This window comes from Engystomops pustulosus, chromosome 5 (assembly GCF_040894005.1).
Source record: "Engystomops pustulosus chromosome 5, aEngPut4.maternal, whole genome shotgun sequence".
Taxonomy (NCBI): Eukaryota; Metazoa; Chordata; class Amphibia; order Anura; family Leptodactylidae; genus Engystomops; species Engystomops pustulosus.
The window spans coordinates 74,679,405-74,699,344 of NC_092415.1; the positions used below are offsets into that span (position 1 = coordinate 74,679,405).

Sequence of the window (19,940 nt, forward strand, 5' to 3'; positions counted from 1 at the left end):
CAAGCTCTCATTGATCTAACACAGTGCAATACAGATATATTGCATTGTGTTATGTAACAGACTGAGCATGCTGCACATGCTTAGTGTGTTACAGATATCCAATATGCAGCCGACACCCACAGCTTCTGGCACTGGCACCATTCAGGAGTCAGTGTCAGAAGCTTGATGAAATAGTACTGCACAGGTCGGCAAGCCATTGCCAGTCATGCCGTACTATTATGTCCAATGTGGGTAAGGGGTTAAACTTTTTTTTATTTTATGTACATTTTGCAAAACAATTCAGTAAAGTTTCTGTTCAAGCTAGTTGGCTGAAAATAGAATATAAATATAGAAAAAGGAACATATGCTGTTTCAGTATATCATTTTAATTATCAGAAAAATTGAGTACCACAGTGCAACTGACCAAGAGTGTTTATTATATTTCTGCAGGAAAATATCAGTGAATATCAGATACAAACAGACTGAGTGAATGGAAACAATCATCTTTCCTATTGAAGATCAAATTGCCTATTGATCTTCATGGGAGAGTGTAGTGAGCATGCCCAGCGAGATGTAGCAATCACTATTGTCAATGCTGGATCCTGTACCATCTGACTCTTGTTATTTAATAGAGATGTTATTTTATTTCAGTCTTAGCTTGGATGACAAATGAGCTGACTGGAAGAAATAGCCTAGTGTTTATAAGTTAAAGAAAAATACATGATGACATAAAAGGGAACAATTATTATATGATGGAGCCCCTCTGTCCTTCACCCACCGGATTTATTAGGAGGCTCCAGCTATTGTGACATAACCTGTCTCTCAAAGGGAAAAATTATGCGGCTGTCCACGCCCCCATTCACACCACTGCAGGCCCAATTGCCGTGGAGGCAGTGTAGAGGGGGAAATAGGCGCAATTCTAGGCTGTATGCCAGGAATTGCACCTATTTCAGGGCTGGTATGCCAGATTCCGCCAAAAATGAAATTTAAAGAACACATTTTCTGATAATAAATTCTTTTAAAGTTTTTGTTTTTTGTTTTTTTTTACCGAAATTGTCTTTACTATCATAACATTAGACAGAAAAATTATTCAGAAGTGACTGCATTCCCAACAACGGTTTCTTATGTAGGCATCAGAGCACCTTTTGGTCCTTGGGGTTATTTATCATTAGGCCGGCTCCCTGGAAAAGTTCTGTGTCTGTCTTTGGAGTTCCTCTGCCCATCAGATTCATTATAGTGCCGTCTTATACTCTACTTGCTGTCTGGGATTTAAAAAAAACGTCCCAGCACATACGCCAGCAGGGGACTGGAGTGACTATGCAATTTTTTATGTGACTTTTTGCAAAAAATACCAGGTCATGAATCTGGCTTTGCACAGTGTTACACTAGCAGTAGTTCTATGTCTACAGATTAATGAAATGATAGAAATAGTCCTGTGAGAGTTTTTAGCAGTGATACGGCCCAAAAAAATATCAACGCAACTTTGAGACTTTTTTAGTTTCAACAAAATTTTATTGAAGAAAAACAGAATGGGGCCTTACAATAGGTCACGGCAAAACACATACCCCTCGCAGGGGGAATTCACAGAGTTTGGTATTATACATAGCCAGCAAAATGAAAGGGGGGAGGAAAGGGGGGGCAGAAGAGGTTGGAAACCTGGGTAGAGATTACTAAAGGTTATTAGGGGGATAGAGCTAGAGCCCTCTCAAGGGTTAGTGAACCTTGTGCTGTGATCCATGGGTTCCAAATGCCTTCAAATAGGGGTAAGGTGTCTATCCTGGTTGCATCTATCCTTTCAATTGATTTTGTTCTTAACTGCTGTGAACAATAAGTCTGGGGACTTCCATTTTGCCGCTATATGGATTCTAGTTGCTAAAGCTATAAACTGAACCAAGGGATGAGCTTTATTTTTGACCCTCGCTGGTTTATCCCCTAAAAGGAGTACAGCTGGGGTTACAGGGGTTGCATTACCTAACAGAGAGCGGATAAGGGTCTTAACATTGTTCCTTTTTTGACACTTTTTTTTTTACACTAAATAAACCTCAGGAAAACCAATAATAAATAACTCCCATTGAGTTTATCTCCAAATCAACCCTAAAATGGACTTCCACTAAGAACACTCATAACCTGTCCTCAAGTCCTATAAGAATGAAGCATTGTTGCATGATCTGGGGGCTGTACATAGAGTCCCACAAGTAAGTTAGTACTCCATTGTCAAGAAGCGTCAACAATACTTGCTGGCCCTTTTTTCATAATTGCACTTCCTTATCTTGTGGTACTGCAGCTCCTGTCTCCTTCAGCTGCAATAACAGGTATCGAAACCAATAAATAAATACAAAAAGTGGAGGTGTCCTTTAAGTAATGTGTCAATTTTTAATAAGATCATGTTTATAAAACAACCAAGCAGTATTTGTCACATTCTCCTGTCCCTGAAAAAAACTCTGGAATGTCCTTCAAAATTGAACAACAGAGGTGGCCCATGAATTCATAAGAATCCAAATTGTGATTTCACAATTATAATTAGGAGACTTCTTGTTCTATGTAATAATTAACTTTAAAACAAAGATTTGTGAAGCATTTAGGAGTCAGATGGAATCATGTGAAAAGACCACTTCATCTATTTTTACCATTATTTGTGTGGCAGTAACTTCTGACCTCTACATGCTGCTCGCTGACACCTAGGATCTGTGATAAAGCACAGCATGGATTAATAATGCATTGATCTGTTTAAAATACTAAATTATCCAGTAACAGTACAGACTGGACTTTAAATGTGACCATGGCTGCCACAAGGAATTTTCAAGGCCCCATATACGCCAAATGAATGCCCTCCATTCAATACCCATTTACAGTGCAAATTTCAGTTTCCCATCTAACCACATATTACATCCATATCTTTGTCACACAAAATAATAGGTCTGATAAGGGCAAAAGAGGCATCTAGCAACTTGTTAGCACTGTGACCAAGTTCCTGATGGCAATTCTTCCTAGATGGTGGACTTGCATGTGATCAAGATATGACTTCCTATACAACATAAAACACGGTGGCTGTATTCAATATGGTCAATAAAAGTTCAATCAAAAAACAGTGTGAGGGACATTTATGAATACTTTTTGTGGTGCAGAAGCACTGAAAAAAATGATTTGAGATTACGACACTTCCACTGCATGTGTCCCATGCCTGTGCAATGTTTGTTTGCTGATTTCTATGTAAAACTGCTCCAGGGCGGGCCTAGGGTAGTTTTGCCCAGTGGCGCGGTTATCTGACAGATACCTCAAAAGGTCTAAGCCTCTTGATGTAATCCGCGGGACAGCGGGGTTGCGTTACCAGCATATGATAAATTCCCCACAAACATCTAAAGCCAACACCTGGAATTTAACACTTTGTGTTCTGTCCATAAAAAAACATATAACAAAACAAAAACATATCTATCAAGTGTCTGAACGTCAGAAGATTTCCAGTTGCCCATGGCAACAAATCACAGCTCAGCTTTCATTTTACCAGTGCTCATGAATATTTTAAAGGGGAGCTGTGATTGGTTGCCATGGGAACCTGAAATATTCTGACTTTCAGACACTTGATAAATCTGCCCCAGTGTGTTTTTAGAGGGAAGGGTCTATAGAGCAGTTCAACACAGAGAGCTAAAAACTCAGCAGTGTAAGATCATGTCCTAGAATAGAAACTGAGATATAGGTGCTTATTTGGGTCCACAGGAAAACACTAGGGGTTTTTGCACGTGAAAGGATTTTGGCGCATCGGCGCCAGCTTTCATGTGACACAAATAGGGGGAGCGTGCCATCAGACGATCCAACAGATTCGGACTAAGCATGGGATTTAACAGAAGGTGAACTCCGGTGGACCTGAGCAGGGAGCGACACATGCAGGATATCCGTTGCAGCCTCGTAGTGAATCGCGGCACAATCCATGATCGTCGGACATTCCGGATCAGCTTCCATGATGGCCAACCTGAAGGATGCCCTGTGACACCTGTGGGGAAAGGAACAAGAGATGATAAAAGGTCCCACCCTGCATCCGCCTGACAGTGACTACCAAATAACCACACTGGGAATTGATACAACACCAGTTTATTTAGCATGTTAAAATTTACACACGAAATACAAGCAAGAGAGGGTATATATACACTCACCGGCCACTTTATTAGGTACACCTGTCCAACTGCTCGTTAACACTTAATTTCTAATCAGCCAATCACATGGCAGCAACTCAGTGCATTTAGGCACGTAGACGTGGTCAAGACAATCTCCTGAAGTTCAAACCGAGCATCAGTATGGGGAAGAAAGGTGATTTGAGTGCCTTTGAACGTGGCATGGTTGTTGGTGCCAGAAGGGCTGGTCTGAGTATTTCAGAAACTGCTGATCTACTGGGATTTTCACGCACAACCATCTCTAGGGTTTACAGAGAATGGTCTGAAAAAGAAAAAACATCCAGTGAGCGGCAGTTCTGTGGGCGGAAATGCCTTGTTGATGCCAGAGGTCAGAGGAGAATGGGCAGACTGGTTCGAGCTGATAGAAAGGCAACAGTGACTCAAATCGCCACCCGTTACAACCAAGGTAGGCAGAAGAGCATCTCTGAACGCACAGTACGTCGAACTTTGAGGCAGATGGGCTACAGCAGCAGCAGACCACACCGGGTGCCACTCCTTTCAGCTAAGAACAGGAAACTGAGGCTACAATTTGCACAAGCTCATCGAAATTGGACAGTAGAAGATTGGAAAAACATTGCATGGTCTGAAGAGTCTCGATTTCTGCTGCGATATTCGGATGGTAGGGTCAGAATTTGGCGTCAACAACATGAAAGCATGGATCCATCCTGCCTTGTATCAACGGTTCAGGCTGGTGGTGGTGGTTTCATGGTGTGGGGAATATTTTCTTGGCACTCTTTGGGCTCCTTGGTACCAATTGAGCATCGTTGCAACGCCACAGCCTACCTGAGTATTGTTGCTGACCATGTCCATCCCTTTATGACCACAATGTACCCAACATCTGATGGCTACTTTCAGCAGGATAATGCGCCATGTCATAAAGCTGGAATCATCTCAGACTGGTTTCTTGACAATGACAATGAGTTCACTGTACTCAAATGGCCTCCACAGTCACCAGATCTCAATCCAATAGTGCATCTTTGGCATGTGGTGGAACGGGAGATTCGCATCATGGATGTGCAGCCGACAAATCTGCGGCAACTGTGTGATGCCATCATGTCAATATGGACCAAAATCTCTCAGGAATGCTTCCAGCACCTTGTTGAATCTATGCCATGAAGAATTGAGGCAGTTCTGAAGGCAAAAGGGGGTCCAACCCGTTACTAGCATGGTGTACCTAATAAAGTGGCCGGTGAGTGTATATATGGGCTCTGTGATTCATAGGAACAAGATAGATAACATTCTTCAGCCATCTATCAATAGTCGCCTTTGACACCTCTCTCCCCTTACTCTTTATCTGAAATCAAACATGAAGGTTATGATCCTTATCCCAAGTTTCGGTAAGCTCCATATCATAAATAGCAAAGGTTGCCGGTTTTCTACTTGACTTGACATCTTTTTAGACAGCCCGTGAGATTTTAGGAATTTCCCTTCAGGATACAGGCATCAAGATGAAACCTCTAAACATACTACAGGCCCTTGACATAGAAGGCCCTTCTCAGCAGGTAGGATTATCGGATCTTGTGGAGCCATTGACCTCAGCTACTTTTTGGACAATTTGGACATAATAATATCACTCTGGTCTTGTCCACGTATATTTTCTGAAGTATTCAAGATTTTAGTGAAATAGAAAGAAAGGTGTATGCCAGAGGCGTACTCCAGTGGTGACTGAAGGAGTCCAGAATGTTCTTGGATTCCCTTGTGTCTAATGAATAAAAAAAGAGGATATTTGGCATTCTTCCTTGTGGTAAACAGGTCCACATGACATTGAAAGATCTCTAGAGCTAGGACCATGGTCTGTCTGCTGAGCAAGTCTTCTGTTATATTTTCCACCTCTTGCCAAGATAGAAAGAACATTCCTTTCTTCCCAGACAAAGATTTTCTATGAGATGGATAGCAGAGTTGGAGACTTTGTTCCTCATTGTCTTTTTAGATAAGAGACTGCAGTCATGTTGTCCCTTCTGTAGCTTTCTCACCTGCAGCCTCTAGAGAAGATCTTCTTTTAGTGCTGTTCTCACTGAGATGCGACCCTTACTCTGAAAGATGGTGATCTGATAATGGATCTTTTGTCCTTCTAAAGAAGAAAAAAAAATGTTAGCCAGATTCTAACAAGACTCCTAAATATCTTTTTTTGTGTACTGGGTGTCAGGTCTGATTTTTGAAGTATCCAACCTAAGTCTGGTAGTGTAGCAATTTTTAAGTTGTGGGAACAAATTAAATGGTCTACGTCTTTTGCTACTATTTGTAGGTCGTCCAATTAAGGAACGTTGGCATCCTTAAGAATGCCACGATTTCTACCATGATTTTTGTAAAAACCCTAGGGCAGAATAGATGCCAGGAATCTAAAGTTATGAGTGTTGCCATCTGGTGAGAAGATGGGGAACCTTAAGAATGTTTGTGAAGAAGGGTGGATAGGTACATGGTAATATGCATCTTCTAGATTTATTGTGCACGTAGAGGTACTTTGTTAACGATAGTAGTGGCTCATCTTACCAATTCCATCTTGATGAAGCGGTTGTGGATCCTCAAATAAATGATTAAACTATTTGTTAGTTTTTTATTAAAAACAAAACGGAAATAAAACACAGAATTTATATGGTCTTGAGGTACTGGAATTACTGTCCTTATCAATATCAGGAATGGTACTTCCTGCCATATGATAAGTATATAGTAGAAGACCTTGAGGAAACAGTTCTGAGAACAAGTTCTGTTGTATTTTTATGGGTGTGTTGGTTGAGCTCTATTCTATCTATTTATTATGATGTCCAGAACTGTTGGATTTCCTCTGATCTTTACCTTGTAATCAAAGACTCCCCCCAACCCTGACATCACTTTTGTTGGAGTCATTGGATGATGACTCCACGGTTTTTACCTCCTTTAGGGTAACTTCAACATCCTTGCTTACCTTTGCTTTTAAAGGAGTCTTTTTGCACTTTGTAATTACGAAAGGAACACTTCTTTTGTACAGGTTTATTATCTATTATTCTTTTAATCAGCAGATTTTTCTAATATTGTATCAAGCTCTGGACAAATACAAATTTGCAAGAGAAAGGAAAACTGAAGAGTTTGTTAGACCGGATATCACCACGCCAGGTTTCACCAAATAAGCTTCATACAGCCCTGGAGATATGTGTAACCATACATTTGTGTTGTTAGTAGCAGCAAGACTGTGAACAATGGATTTATATTCCAAGATTGTAGCTGAACCTCCTCAAGGCACATCCGCTCCCCTCTGTTATGAGTAAGAGCAGTAACAGGCTTTTGTTTGAATACTACAGCAGTTACCAAGGGGAAGGGAGTCAGCAGTACATTGAGAAGATTGCGCGAGAGGTCTGTTGCTACTGACAACATAGAGAAATATATGACTGCACTGCTCTTTAGGGCTGCTGCCTAACACCATAATACCATCTGCAGTTTTACGTGGTCATACCTGTCCATGTTGTCCCTTGCACCCCAACCTGTGTCCTCCCTCAGGTCTGGAGCAGCACACTTTACATTCTAAGGTTTCATGGATGGTATTTACAAAAGTGATTCCACGTAATACCACCCACGTAACCTTCCCTTATCAAAAAGAATTCATATGTTTACTTGAGAAAAATATAATGTTTCCCTTAAGAGATTAAAAGTGTCTTCACAGTATGGCTACATAGGAAAGCAGACAGGTAGTTTGACAATTAGATGGCAAGGACCATAGTGGTTTTATTATACCCCATTAGAAGAGGATCTGTCATCAAGTACAACATGATAAATGACAATCTTTGTACCCATGATACATTTTAGGTCTACTTTTAAAATATTTCAACCATTTGAACAAATGTTGCCCGATTTATGCAAATTAGCTGATACAAGTAAAGGGGTGGTAACCTTTTATTTTGTCCGGTGCGTTCTATAACACAAGTGGTATTTTGTGGCTGGTGTTTTCCCAACCTCCATTTTATTATAACTGCCCTATCATGTTGACTACTACTACTACTACTAGGAAATCTACCATCAAAATTAAGCATCATAAAAAAGGGACACTTACTCATAAATCCAGGCACCATGACTGTGGTCATCTGCTTATATTTGTTATCCATGGCCTCCTAGCTCCTGAGGGAGCTGGGGGAGGGTAATGCATGCCCCTTCACAATGTAACACCCTGTGAAGCCTGAGCACTTCTGACTCATATGCATAATTTTAAAAGTTGATTTTAGAAGGAGGGAGGCAATGGATAACACATATGAGAAGATTACCAAAGTCATGGTGCCTAGATCTATGAGTAAGTGTCCCTGGTTTATCATGATGGATTTTGATGGGAGATTGCCATTTAACAAAGACTGCAGAGACTACCAATGCAACTATGTAGAATACCTGCACAGACTATGAATATGAAAATACATTTAGTTAAATTTATCAATCAGAGAATTATATGCTGGACATACACATAAGATAAATGTATTGATTTAATATATGTGTCCCTCAATATTGCCCCCTAGTGGCAACATATTCAATCGTTTCTACCGTTCTTCTGCCAGATGTGTCAGCATGTTGTTACCATTATAATATACATGCACAATCAACCAAACAAAATATACATGTTAAAAGGGGAGTTGGATGATTTTATGTGTATGGTTGGTCCTAGTTCCTTAACTATGACAGACCGGTGTTCTTACAAATCAATTAGCTGTCATAACAGCTAACATCATGTCCTCACAAATACAAAAACATCACCTAACCAATACTCAGGCATTTTTTGCCCAGTCATATAATAGGATGAGAGTCAGTCGTGGGTCACTGTACAATCCTAGTAGCTAAATACTACGGTTATGAATAGGAATCAGTGATGCGGAGGCTTTCTGCTGATTTCCCTGCCATAATATGTTAGACATCCCATCTCTTAATTATATTTCCTGTGCCTGTGTGCAGAGAAATGTGAGCTGTTTTATGTGTTTTCCCACTCAGCTGTTCCTTGTGTGAACATGTGGCGCTGCCAGGGCGCTTGTACTGGTCAGCTACACTCCTTTTATTTGGAGCAGATTTGATTTCATTAGACCTGTGCTGCTCTGAATGGTTTTATTGCTAAAGACTAGTTCCCTTTTAAAGAAAATATATTTTTATAACAAGAAGGAATGTCCAGCCCCGGAATAAAACTTTGTACACAAAGCTGGTGGTATATTTTTAGCTTAGTGCTGATGAAGGCTCATTTAAATAGGTGGAAAATGAATACCTGCAAGAGGGTCCTTTATACTGAAGACAGGAATTCCTTACGGTGTTCCTGTAAATCCCATGCTCGCTATGGTCTTAAACATTTAATCTCAGCACCATTTACACCCTTTTCCACAACATAAACCACAAATTCCATTCCATCTCTTGCCACTTCCTCCCAGAAGTGTTCTTAGACATCAGTGGTTTTCACTGTATGTGAGGTTCCCTGAACCACAGACCAAGGTAGTAAGATTCACCACAGATAAAGTATAGAAGCTTTTTAGATTACTACTCTACTTCTTGGACCTTCACTTTTTCACATAGCCAAGAAATGCCATTGGCATCTCTGCAGATCATAGAAAGATGCCTCAGACAGGAGGTTATCTTCCATAGAAAGAAAGGCTGAGGCACAGAAGTTTTATTGTTGGAGAATGCACAGTTAGACATTGGAGGATACACTCGATGGACACCTGGAATGTAGGAAAAACAAAAAGTTATAATAGACTTACCTACAGCTACAGTTACTACCTGAAGCTAAGGGAATCACATGTTCACAACCATGATAAAGCTGGCTTATGTTTAGGGAAAAAAAAAATTAAAAAAAATTTTAAAAAAAATCGAAATTTACATTATCAATTAATTTAATTCATAATTAAAAGTTAGAAAGCCAAGTGTTTTTTTTTTTTTAAATTATCTAAATGAAACCATATTAAAGGTTTCTGCCCTAAGGATTATCTCATCAAATCATAATGTGGACATAGTTGTGCATCCATAGTTATTTCAATCCAACTGCATCAACCATATTGAACCTATAACTGTACACCTGCATTAGCTGACCAGCCATTAGTGGTCAACAAACTTTTATAAATGAATAGTACAAGTGAATACAAGAAAGTTTGTAATATATTTGTAAGGTGTTTCTTTCCCCACTTACTTAGCTCCTATTCTGCTCTCTCCCTTCCTGATAAAATGAGTTTCCTTCTGAAATTTCTGCAGAAAAATATCAGATGACATTGAGTAGATGTTTTTGAGAAGGTAAAGGAAAGTGTGATAATTCCCATGTATAAATATTTTACTATTGAATTATAAAGGTTATGTACACTGCAGTGTATTAAATTGTGTCTTAGAGCATCTAGGTTTTTTTTTCAATTCCTGGAAAGTGTCATGCTCTAACCAATGTAAGTATGCTCACAATGCAGGCCTTATTTGAACAAAGCTGAATTGATAATAATAATTATCATGCTATATTATTATATTTTAATGTGTCTTACAATATGTAGAATTTTTAAAACATTATTGTTAAATCATTTTCGATGTTTTTTCATTAGTTAATTATCCGTTCTTTCCTTATGTTCTAAAGGGCCATAAAAAAATAATGGGAATAAAAACCGAACCATGCTAAAAGCTGTCACTGTGAAAAAAATAATGATTTAATGAAAATTTCCAAAACAAACTTTTGTCTTGAATATATACGGATGCTGCAATTTAACCAATAAGGTTGCAATAATAAAAAAAAACATTCAGTAACCGGAAGCAATGTTTCTCTATGTGCTTTTAAATCTGGTAAAATTAGGTTTCTAGAATATGGTCTTATACGGTGCTTGAAGATCTTTCTGCTGTCTATAGTTTTGTTTAGATATGACTGGGGATGCTTTAAAAATAATAGAGCATATACTTACCTCTCTCCCTGCTCTCGTTCAGCTGTAGCGCCACCTTTCACTGCAAGGTCTTTGTTTGTATACAGAGGCTGGTGGTCCAGTCCCAGCTACAGACCCCACCAGCGTTAGTTTACAGCTATAGCAGCAGCTATAGCAGCAGTCCGTCAGTGGTTGGGATGGCATAACTAGCCTCTGTGGCATCACGGGTGAATGGAAGCAGGGAGAGAGCTAAGTATATGCTCTTTAATTTACAAAGCTGATTTAAGAAGCGGCCATGGATAACAAATATAAGATTACCACAGTCACTGTACCTGGATCTATGAGTAAGTGTCCCAGGTTTATCACTGTTTATGGTAGATTTTCATTAAATATTGTTTCCTATTAAACTTATGAAAAACTGTATGGCTGTGATTTGTGAATAACTGTCCCAAAAAGACTACATTTTATTGTGGACTCAGTCAAAAGTGTACTTAGTTTTTAATAGGCACTCGCCTGTTCTAACAGCTGAGCCCTCTCCTTAGCCGGTGAGTGTTTGCTGCATATTGCAGCAAACACACACATGTAACAATAGTAACACTGTTAATCATTCAATCACTGGAGGCAGTAAAAAGACAGGGACGCTTGGACTAGGTCCGCACAAAGACCGGTGCACAACATGTATTATAATATGCGATTTGAACGTTGTTGTAGATGGCATTTTATGGTAGGATCAATCACACAAACTTGGGTTAAAGTACCATATGGGGTAAATCTAAAAGAGAGTTTTAAAAAATGTAATTAAAAAAGACATAAAAAATCAAATCACCCCCCTTTCCTTAAAACTGATATAAATATAAATAAACAGTAAAAGTCTAAACATGTTTATTTCTGGCATTTAACCCCGTAATGGAAAATTACTCCCAAAGTCAAAAATAACTGTTTTTTGCCATTTTGCTAAATATAAAAATTCAATAAAAGATCAAAAGGCTGTACTGTCCTCAAAATGGTAGCATTGAAAATGTCATCAGAAGTTGCAAAAATTGACAACACACACAGTTCCGTACACCGAAGTATGAAAAAGTTATTAGCGCTAGAACATGCCAAAATAAAGAATTTTTTTACAGGGTGTTTTAATTTTTGTAAATGTATGAAAACATTATAAAACCTATATAAATTACATATTGCCATGATCGCATCGACCCAAAGAATAAAGTAAACATATCATTTGTGGTGCACAGTGAAAGTCATAGATTCCAAGCCCCCAAGAAATGGTGCAAATGCATTTTTTTCACCAATTTCACTACATTTTTTTCTGCTTCCCAGTACACGGCATGGAATATTAAATACTGTCACTATGAAGTGAAATTTGTTATGCATAAAACAAGCCCTCACACAACTCTTTACATGGAAAGATAAAAAAGTTATACAGTTTTCAAGGTGGGGAGTGAAAAATTAAAAACAAAGAAAAGCCTGGTCATTAAGGGGTTAATTATGTCAGATTTATAATTGAGCATTAGATAAATGCTGATAAAGACACCCAAACTCCCAAATCCTCAATAGGGCAAATGTATAACACCTCATCTACCAGTTTTCGAGACTTTTGTATCCGCGTGCTAGAATTCAACCAAGGATCCCGTTTTGTTCCAGTACAGAATTGAATTACTTGCTTATATAAACCCTAGCCTTTTAGCTATTTTGTTATATATATTTTTTTTATTTATTTATTTGTTTGCTTTGTTATATATATATATATCATTTTTATGGTACCATAATTTACAGCATCTCCTCTAATTGTAATAGATTATATTACTAGTTGTGGACAAATCTGCACCTGGTCCAGGGCAGGTGCAAAGGAAGGATTTTTTTTTCATGGATCCTGTTTTAACATGTAAATTGGAATTATTTAACATGGTTAAAATGTTTAAAATTGAGCTGTGTTTTTTTATTTAATTTTTGCATTTACATTTATTGACATTTGCTTGGTTACTTCTAAGGGCTCGGTCACAGTCGGTGTCAGTCACACATGCATTTTTAAATGCATCACAACCGTTGAGATGACGTACCTAATTACATTGCTGTCAACATGTAAAGACAAAGTTAAAACATATGTTAAAGTGGTGTTAACACACACATTTGTTAACATTGTGTTAACACATGTGTTGACATATAGTGAACACATACATTTTGTTAACACCTTGTTGAGAGCAATGTAATTAGGCAGATCTCCCCTTCTCAGCTGTTGAAAACTCATGTATTAATACTAGATGTGACCGCAAATCATATGTCATCATCACCCTGGGGTGTGACTAGAATGCTTAAAAATGCAGGCCACGGCTTGAAATCCAAAATTTACAGTAGTATCCTTTCTTGTACATAAACACCTCACATCAGCAATAGGTAAATGCTAATAAAAGGCACCAAAATCAACACCAAAAAAAAAAACTAAAAAAAATATAACACCTTGTGTGTTAGTTTTCTGTCCTTTTGTTTTCACTTGCTAAAGTGGGTGGGATAGGGAACAATTTATATCGAAATACTGTTGCTAACGCGACGCTAGCACGCAGGGGGAGGTCCTCGGCCCGAACGCACATGCGTTTCCAGAGAAATGCATGCGATCGGCTTAACAATCGCATGCGCTCGGGCCGAGGACCTCCCCCTGTGCGCTAGCATCGCGTTATGATGGACGCCTAGGGGTATGTGTGACCGTGGCCTTAATAATCCTGACAAGTCTGGCTCAAATGGAGCAAATAAACAAGACACGCCCACAAAAAGTAGGTCAATATATACCGGCCTCCAGCCTAAGACCAGGGCTACATGGGCTGATTTGCCACATAACAGGAAGTAATAGATATGCCATGTGACATATTTTTTTTATCCCAGGCATAGCCACAGTGGAATTTCTGGCTGCTAACCAACCACATTGAGCAATTCTGTCCAACCTGTCTCAGGTTATCACAGGGTGACATTTCCATTTTTCGGTTGCCAAAAATTTGCAGGCAATTTTTGGTAAAAATTTTTGGTAATTTATGGCAAAAATGTTAGGCTACCATATAGATCTGTTTAACTATATTCACTATATAAATTAATCAATACATAAGTAGCACTTAATCCGTTTGCTAAAAAATGTGACAAAATTAATCAAAATGTATAAAGTTGCAAAATAAACTGAAACTGAAAGTTGTGTGTAGACATTCTTTACACCCAGACATAAATGGACTTCATTCCACAGTGAATTGCTTACAGATTGTCAGATTACCATGTACTGTACTATTTTCTGTACTATTTTCCTAGCAATAGTACAGATTACATTTGCTCATATCCCACGGTTGAGAATTGTTGTGATTATATAGCTACCTTTTAGTTGCTGGATTTGGAATCATTTCTTGCAATGCAGGTCTCAAGTGACCATTCAAAGCCAATTGACTAAAAGCTTGCAGTTTCATGATGTCTGGGGAGGTTTCTAGGGAGAGAAGAAAGTAAACGCCTACAAGAAGACGGCAACCAAGGGCTACTTAAACTTTAATTAACACACATGAATATTCATAAATGTCTAGTAAATGGCCACCGTCATGCAGGCATGTGGCAATTAAGAGGGTAAATGCAGAATCTGTCTAGTAGATGGTTAAAAAATGCTTGTATGCCGGTAAGGAGCACACTCTACTATCCCATGCATAAGATATAATGTCACTCCGACAAGTCAAGAGTCTAACAGCATTTTAATACATTACATGACAGGAGCTCTTCAACTTTTATTCTTGATGGACTGATCTAATCCTCTAACAATATCTACCAGAAACGTCAATGAACGGTCCTGTGGGTATAGATGAGGGTGAGCACAAAACTGCCACAGGGCCTCAAGCCACTAGACAAAGGCTTGGATCAATTTAAATGCACATACATTATTTAAAGCTTTGCAGGTCCCATATTGTAATTCTTTATAACCCTTCAGCTTCTGGACAGGCCAAGACTCTGATCTGCATTATGCTGTATAGCTATCTAATGTGTTTATCAATACCATCAGAAATCATTTCATTTACCCCTTCAATTGACTCTATGTGCAGAGCCTGGTACTTATTCTATATACAAAGTTGAAATATACCAAGTCCTATAATAAAAACTATTTGATATAGATTTCAGAGAGGAAATAGAATATTCCTTATTACATAAACCTAGAACTAAATTGGCTTACCATTCTCCAGGCCCACTTTCATCTATCCCTAGAGTGATAAGTGACCACTAGTTTAGCTATATCATTACAATCACTCTACTAACACACTTAGGGGTCAATTAGGGATCTGAGATAGTTCTAGAAGTGTTAATAGTCCAATAGAAAAATATGATGTAACACTAGAATGATCATTTATGTCAGTATTTATAACTTGAAAAATCTAATGTGACCAGAGACGTGGCACCAACCATTAAAATCATACACTTAGGCGACTATATTGTATTTCTTTAAAGAAGACATTTTTTGTGAATTTTCTGTTTTGGGACCAACTAACAGCATTCTGTATGTGGGCCGCTAGCACGAAAAGTGTAATATGAAACACCTACCAAATATATGTATTTGGTTATTATGTATAACTGTATATACCATATAAGATAGTCTGCAGTACTAAATTATAAGACATCTGCAGGTGTCTATTCTCTAAACAGTGCTTCACATTACAGATTCATAAAAACCAAAAAAAAATTAACTATATGAACCTGACACAAAAGAGACGTAATAAAAAAAAATTCTACTACAAATATTTTAAATTGTTTTTTATCTTGTACGTATTCATTATTGATAGGATACAAGGTGGATAAGCTCAGAGCCCTGCAGTAGAGCAGACAGTATGAGAATACACATACTGTAGTGTAGCAGCCACTCAGCTGGCAAATCCATTGTAAAGCAGACACTTCATGTGACATTGATCTCACAGCTAAAAGCTGCCTTTTATTTGCTGTGTAAAAGCATCCCTAGGTCTTAGCACAATATTCTACAGCAGATGGTTTCTTTAGGGGGCAATTAAATCATATAAAGGTGGTGGAGGGCAATATATAAAAGAATGGTAGTCTACATACCAGGGTATCAGGAGAGATAAAACTTCTCCCTGCATGATGGAGCCATGACAGACAGCTGAGCTCTGTGACCATGCCCATGTTACTAGTTACTTTCCATATTTCCAGTTATACAAGTAGCAGGTGAAATGCCCACGCTGCACTCTTAACCCCCTGTCTGCCAGACAAGAGGCCTGGATGCCCAGGAACAGTGCCTTGCAGGAAAGGGTTAACTAGTGCTGAAATCTGCTGAATTCAATCAGCCATTAAATAAAATCAACATACCGTTTGCATGAAGGGGAAACCTTTCCAGTTCTGATTGCTCCAAAGGGGATTGTGCTGGTCCCTCAGTCACTCACACCTTCCCAGTCCTCATCCTCCCAGAGTACACATGCTTGTAATTACTGGTGATTGTGCTAATGCTACCCTCAGCAGAATCATGCTGGCACACTCAAGGGTGAGGCAGGAAATCCACTCCATTTAACCCAAATACACTTGTCTTAAAGTCCCACTTGGCATTCTCAGCTCTCAGACAAATACAGCTGAGTGTTAACAGAACTAGGTATTCCCATTACAGAAACTCTTCCACAATACAAGGGAAGCATCTGGTGAATGTAAACCTGTTACTATTGATCAAAAACCTATATTACCTTCATTGCTTGTAATCAAAGACCCACATTGATTTTAGTACTACATTTATCCCTATCTATTATCATGCCATGCACCTATTATCATGCCATGCACCTATACTATATATATATATATATATATATATATATATATATATATATATATATTATACATTAGTGTCCTATATTCCCAATTGTTCCCATTCTGGAGAAATGACAGCCCCCCCTTCTTCTTTCTTTTCATCAACAGGAAATAAAGATTAGTTGGCCAGATTAGAGGATTCATCCTGTGTGCTGTGCTGATCTTTATTCCAGAGCCTTTGTGATGATATTGATGATGATGATGGCCAAGTGGACAGTTTGATTTTTGTGTTTGGAGCTAGTTATAAAGAATCAATATTATATCAAGGGGTAAGTTTGGTGATAAAAGACTTTAACCAGTGCAGCTATTCATCATAAGTCTGTAGCAAGCAGATAGGTCAAAAGAAATTATATTGCACTAAAGACTGTGTCTTCTTATCTCTGCTATAGCAGGGGAATAAGGGACAAGGCGATCGATACAGTGGCTGCTGTATACTTCTGGCAATTATCAATAGCTGATTCCCTCTCTGCAGAGCTGCATCTATTAATACAAGCTAATAATAATCTGCCTAACACAAGGGCCACTTGTCTGTAGCTTGGACAGCTATGCTGAGACAATGGCTGCATAGCCCCCCCTGTCTATTTCTATGCCCAAGTGGAGCAGGGGCAGCGCAAAATAGAAATAAGCTATCCATAGATTCATGCCACTGCAGGGTAAACATGCTGACAGCTAGCTAATGAGGCACAATGCCCAGCTTACCACCTAGTACAGTGATACATTACCATGTGTAATATTAAATAACTGTAACAAGAATCTCAGAAATGTAATATAAAAAACAGTGAACCAAGAGTGCAGCCGAGGGTTAATACAAACTAGTGTTAATAATATGTAACATTAATTTATTAGCTACCTTCAAGAACAATACAATATATATATATATATATATATATATATATATATATATATATTTATATATATATATATATATACGTTTTTATATGATATATATATATATATATATATATATATATATATATATATATATTTATTTAAAAAATTGTATCCATCTATCTAGGATGATTTGGGTGAGCCACCCCCTTGTCTTGTGTGCAGCACCCCCCCCCCCCCTCCCCTATTGTAGGGAACGAGTTAATCCCTCTCAGTGTACATCACACCTCGGAGTAGTATCTAAACAATTCTTGTAACCTCTGACTTCATTAGCTGGATCCCTTTATTCTTCCCTTAACTTCCAGGACACTTTGGGACAATCTATCAGCAGTCTTTAACCAGTGATTAAGTAACATTATCTCCGAACCTGCTCAGTAGCAGGACAGAAGAGAAAGAGTCATGTGCCAGACACTACTCATCTCCAAAATAACCGAAAACGAGATCTATGGGTATCTGTCAAAAAATAGAAATAGGAAATGCTGTAATGAGCGTAAATCAGAGAAAATTAGAGAAAAAATGAATATGTAAAATGTTAATCGTACTTATGTAATCCTACTTATTGCAATGAAATAATAGACAAACTGCTCGTACTCTCATACTCTCTCCATTTTATATATATATATATATATATATATATATATATATATATATATATATATATATGTGTGTGTATTTTATTGATAATACTATAATAAAAGTATTAATAATTTACATCTACATTGTTGATATATTTCTGTGTCGCTTTCCTCGCCCGATTTGTTCAGTTTCCATGACAGGTTGAGCTGATCAGATCGCAGGAAAGTTTTAGCTGCTGCCAGCGTGTTTCTGGGGCACAGCATGGGGCATCGTTTGTAGACAATAATGGAACATCTTTGTAATTGACATGTGACCTGCTATTGGGGCAGCCTGTGGTAGAGCAGGCATTTATCCTGACAGTGGCAGCTGCTCTTATAATAATATTACTATGGATGCAGTGTAAAAAGTTGGCAGCAGCTGGCACAGTTGTGATAGCGGCGGGCGCAGCACGGACTGGGTGTACAATGCCACCTCACACCAGAGCTGCAGAGTACACGATCTACCGCACCGGCACCAAGCGCAGCGAATCCCTAATTACACCTGAAAGAAATACATAGAATATTATGCAGAAAAATAATATCGTGCCCTCGCCTCCATAACAAAACAATGGGAGATCATGGACGAATTAAGAGTAATTTAACTCCTATCTACAAGTGTCACAATGTAGCTGATCCCTGCAAGTAGTATAATATATATATATATATATATATATATATATATATATATATATATATATATTTCAATTGAAATGGGAATTATGCAAGTGATAGTAATTATTGAAATTATTATTATTATTATTATAATTGTTATCATTATTAATATGATGTTCATTCTGGGCGTGGCTGTACATGCAGGTAATCTGATGATGGGCTATTTGCTGACATTAAATATAAGGGGGTATGTGGAACTTTAATGTGCTGAATGTACATTAAATCCTGACATACTTAGATTGATTTTTGGCATGTAAGTCAATTAAAAAAACGTCCCCCACCCTACGATTTGTCCACCACACCTTCACGCAGTTAACCCTTTTAGTACTGTAACATAATATGTGTTTATTATAAAAAAAGGGAATAGGAAGGTGTGATTTGTTCAGGGTCTAAATATATATATATATATATATATATATATATATATATATATATTACACACACACAGGCTATAAATAAATATGAATAAATAGAGAAACATATATATATATATATTACAACTATAATCAGCCTTAACATTAAAACTACTGTCAAGAGAAGTGAATAACATTAACTATCTCATTCAAATGGCATCTGTCAAGGGGTGGGATATATTAGTCAGCAATTGAACTGTCAGTTTGTAAGGATTGGAAGCAGGAAAAAGGAGCATGCTAAGGATCTAAGCAATTTGGACAAGGGCCATGTTATGATCAGGTCAGTGCATTGTCAAAATAACAGGTTTGTAGGATACAACAAGTTCTACAGCCATTAGTATCTACCAAAAGTGATATAATATAGGACAGCCATGCACCTGTGCCAGAATTAAAAAGGCTTACTGGTGTCTTTAGGGGGTACCAAAGGGGCTGTCTGATCTCATCTCACAGATGAGCTAGTGTATTACAAATTGCTGAGCAAGACTACCTGCACACTAATGATACAGTAATTGTGTATTAAAAAAATTTACTTTTTTCAGTTTTTCATGGCCAATTTGCTGGCTTTGTGAAAAAAGG

At 38.1% G+C, this 19,940-nt stretch overlaps 1 long non-coding RNA gene across 5 annotated transcripts in view; it reads right to left on the minus strand.

The window, feature by feature from the left end:
• LOC140132931 (uncharacterized) overlaps window positions 1–16,445 on the minus strand; it is a 32,564-nt gene extending 16,119 nt beyond the window's left edge. For 2 of the 5 annotated variants that reach the window (XR_011855747.1, XR_011855744.1), the window contains exons 1-2: window positions 16,292–16,445; window positions 14,318–14,423 (exon numbers count right to left, since the gene is read on the minus strand). This is a non-coding gene — a long non-coding RNA (uncharacterized lncRNA). Of the gene's footprint in view, window positions 1–1,532; window positions 3,968–5,199; window positions 6,217–14,317; window positions 14,424–16,291 lie in introns of those variants that run through there. The other 3 variants (XR_011855748.1, XR_011855745.1, XR_011855746.1) reach the window with 3 other exon arrangements.
• Between the last annotated feature and the right edge of the window lie 3,495 nt (window positions 16,446–19,940).